This window comes from Arachis stenosperma, chromosome 3 (assembly GCF_014773155.1).
Source record: "Arachis stenosperma cultivar V10309 chromosome 3, arast.V10309.gnm1.PFL2, whole genome shotgun sequence".
Lineage (NCBI taxonomy): Eukaryota > Viridiplantae > Streptophyta > Magnoliopsida > Fabales > Fabaceae > Arachis > Arachis stenosperma.
Window position 1 is genome coordinate 57,561,064 of NC_080379.1, and position 4,118 is coordinate 57,565,181.

The window sequence follows — 4,118 nt, forward strand, 5'->3', positions numbered from 1 at the left end:
TGCCAACGTTAGCCTCCAAGTTAGGGGGCTAACGTTGGCGCTAACGTTGGAACACCCTGGGAAGCATTTTCAATTCCCAACGTTAGCCTCCAAGTTAGGGGGCTAACGTTGAGGCTAACTTCAAGTCCAAAAGTTTGTGCCAACGTTTGAGGGCTAACTTCAACTCCAACTTCATTCTTCCTGGTTCAATTTCACTTGTTTCATTGTCTTCTCTTAGCTTCTAGCCATTCCTTCTCACTTCAATCCTTTTCCAAGCTTTCTTCACCTATCATAAATCAACCAAACACATCAAAGCTATGCTTGAAATCATGAGATGATCATTCTATCCTAATATGCACCAATTATGGCATCAAACCTCATGAAATTGCATTAATTTATCTATGGTTGATTCAATCAAAGGAAGCATGAAAATCTGCCTAAATTGGCTTGCTTGTAGCTTAAGAAAGTGCATAATTCAAGTGAAAACAAAAGAAAAAGACTAGTGAAACTAGGCTAAGATGACTTGTCATCAAGTATATCTTGGAGAATAAGTAGGCGTGAATTGAAAGAGAAACAATAATACTTGCATTAGTTCATGAAGAACATCAGAACTCCTCACCTTAATCTATGAGGTGTAGAAACTCCACCGTAGAAAATACATAAGAGAAGAAGGTCTAGGCATGGCCGATTGGCCAGCCTCCCAAGTGGCATGATAAATGAAAAAAGGGTTCAAAGACCTCTAATACAATAGTAAAAAGTGCTATATATACTAAGCTAGTTACTAGGGTTTACAGAAAAATGAGTAACTAAGTGCATATAGTGCAGAAATCCACTTTCAGGGCCCACTTGGTGTGTGTTTGGGCTGAGTTTTGAAGCTTTCACATGCATAGGCTATCCTTGGAGTTAAACGTTAGCTTGGATGGCAGTTTGAGCGTTTAACTCTAGTTCTGGTGCCAGTTCCGATGTTTTACGCCAGAAAAGGGTCTTTGGTAGGCGTTTAGACGCCAGTTTTGGCCATCAAATATCGGACAAAGTATTGACTATTATACATTGCTGGAAAGCCCAAGATGTCTACTTTTGAAGGCAATTAAGAGCGCGCTAATTGGGTTTCTATAGCTCATGAAAATCCACTTCGAGTGCAGGGAGGTCAGAATCCAACAACATCTGCAGTCCTTTCTCAGCCTCTGAATCAGATTTTTGCTCAAGTCCCTCAATTTCAGCCAGAAAATACCTGAAATCACAAAAAAATACACAAACTCATAGTAAAGTCCAGAAATATGATTTTTGCATAAAAAATAATAAAAATATACTACAGAGTAACTAAAATATAATAAAAAACTACCTAAAAACAATGTCAAAAAGCGTATAAATTATCTGCTCATCAATAAACAACAAATAAATCTCTAAAACAGATCAAAGTTTGCACAATTTATAGTTGAAGAGTTCCCTTAGTATAATGAAAGGAATAATCAAATGTTATCTATCACTAGCATGGTAAAGAATATCAGCATCATTGGGAACCTTGCAAATTACATGCACTAAAGTATTACTAAAAAGCATAAAATATAACGTTATTAATCAGAACATTATTAATCAAAATTTGTTACATATTAGAGCATGTGTTTTTTTCAGATCCTGATCTGCAATCTAGAAATTAATGACTAGTAATGAGCTAAAATGGACACTAGAAATTATGCATAGCAAATATAAGAACTCCCTAGGTGCAGTATAATAAACATCCACATGATTAAATCGTTCCAAAAAAGAAAAAAATTTAACTATATGATGAAATTTATCCAAGCAAGGAACACAAGCAGGGATTTATGGTTTTTAATAATTTTTAAATGATTGGCTCTATTCAAATAAAATACATAGCAGTGCAAATGAAACAGCCCGCTTTCCCCAAAAATGCCTAAGAATTAGCAAAGTTTAAGTATAAATGAACAAAAATCTCTACCTAAAAATGCCCAATTGTGGATTTTACAAGCCATGTGTTGAATTGGAAGTGATAGAAGGCCTGCCCCTTCTGCATTTCCAAACACTCCTGCCAAACAACTAAAGGAAGTGATAGAGAGGTAGAAAAGTAAGAAGAAAAGACTATAGAAGAAGCATGACGTGGTTATAAAACCAAGAAAACTATATAGTAGTTATTAAGAGCTTACCCACATATATATAACATTATTGTAATAAAAGGAAAAAAGAGTTATTCATAGTGAGGAACAGAAACACATACATTGGACAAATATGAGAAATAATTAAGCATTGAAATATTTTAATTAAAATTAGAATAAATCAACAATAATCAAAACATGTTTTAATTATAATAAAAACAAATCAGAACCAAATAAGGATAACAAATCAACAATAATCAGAATAACTTTCAATTAAAATCAGAATAAATAAAAAACAAACAAGGAGAACAAAGCAACAATAATCAGAACATATTTTAATTAAATTCATAACAGATCAAACCCAAACATGGAGAACAAATCAACATCATATGTAATTAAAATAAAAACAGATCATAATCAAACAAAGAGAACAAATCAACAATAATCAGAAGTTCAGAACAATAAATCTACTTTATAAATTATAAAAACAAGTTCTGAAAAAATCTAGCATTATAAATTATAATAACAACGGTTAGACCTTAATCCTACTTTAGAAAAAAAAGTTCAGAATCATTACCAGAACCAATGCCGAGAAGAAAAAGAGTGGCTGAGTAGGGGCTTGTGACCTTCCTCACCAAAAGAGCATCAACGCCGAGGAGAAGAAGATGAGCAGCGCTAAGAAGAAAGGAGCAGGAGTAGAACAGGAGGAAGAGCGTCGAGGAGAAAAGGAGTAGCAGTAGAGCAGTCACCTTCACACTTGGTGGTAACGTGACTAAGGTTCTCTGGCGAGTAGTGCGATGCAGAGAAGTTGTGCAGCACGGAAGCAGAGTAGCCAGTTCTGAGAAGTAGTCCAGCAAAAGCAGAGCAGTGCCAATTCTGAGTAAAAACACAGTGAGGCCAGTGACAGTGGCTGATGGGTGTCTGAACGGTGGCCAATGGTGCCTATGCGTGCCCTAATATTGAGAGAGACAGAGGAAACTGTGTTTTGTGATGTGGTCTGTATCATAAAATTATTCAAATTTGGGGTTTATGGCGGGACCAGCGATAGTGGGAGTTCCAACGGAGGCATTGTAAGCGTCGGCGATGTTCTTCGTTCTTCAGGGGTTATTAGGGTTTCGCCTTCAGTGCAATGGTTGTGAGTGACGGAGGCCTTGTTGGGAGTGAGAGAGTCTCGAAGCGTGTTTAGTGTTATTAGTTTTTTTAACCTTTTGGCCACTGATATACCCTAATTTTATGATTTATCTTGTGCTTAATTTGGGAGATTTTATCACCTTTTCTCACATTTATTCAATGAAATAACATGGTTTTGTAATCCTCTCTTAATTTGTGCTTAAGTGTAAAAACATGCTTTTTAGGCCTTTAATTGGTAATTTTAATTCAACTTTGATTCTACTAGATGCCTTGATGTGTTTGTTGAGTGATTTCAGGTTAAAAAGGCTATGAATGGGCCAAAGGAGTGAAGAGAAAAGCATGCAAAGTGGAGAATTCAACGAAAAACAAGGATTTGGAGTGCATACGCCGACACGCACGCGTGACAGACGTGCACGCGTGGATATGATGTCGTATGGCGACGCGTACGCGTGACATGATGCGTACGCGTGGATGGAAAAATGCCAAGCGACACGTACACGTGACCCACGCGTACACGTCGCTGCTTGCACGTAACCTCATTAAAGTGAAAATGCTGGAGGCAATTTCTGGGCTGCCTAGGCCCAAATCCAACTCGTTTCTGAGAGTATTTCAAGCTGAATTCAAGCTTGAGCAAGAGGGAAGCACTTAGTGTAGGATTGGCATCATGTAGGTTAGTTTCTAGAGAGAGAAGCTTCTTCTTCTCTTTAGAATTAGGGTTCTTAGGTTAATTACATCCTATATTTAGGGTTTGATTCTTGTTCTCATTTAGTTTTCTTTATGATTCCTTGATCTTATGTCTTTGATTCTTCTTTGTTCTCTTGTTACTTTTCCTATTATGTCTCTTTTATGTTCATGAATGCTCATATTGGATTTGGATCTCTTTTAATGATATTTGAT

At 36.5% G+C, this 4,118-nt stretch overlaps 1 non-coding gene across 1 annotated transcript; it reads right to left on the bottom strand.

Annotated features, from left to right (window-relative positions):
• Window positions 1-1,420: 1,420 nt before the first annotated feature.
• On the bottom strand, window positions 1,421-1,500 carry LOC130972380 (small nucleolar RNA snoR53Y). Its single transcript, XR_009083562.1, has one exon. It is a non-coding gene; the product is annotated as a small nucleolar RNA snoR53Y (small nucleolar RNA).
• Between the last annotated feature and the right edge of the window lie 2,618 nt (window positions 1,501-4,118).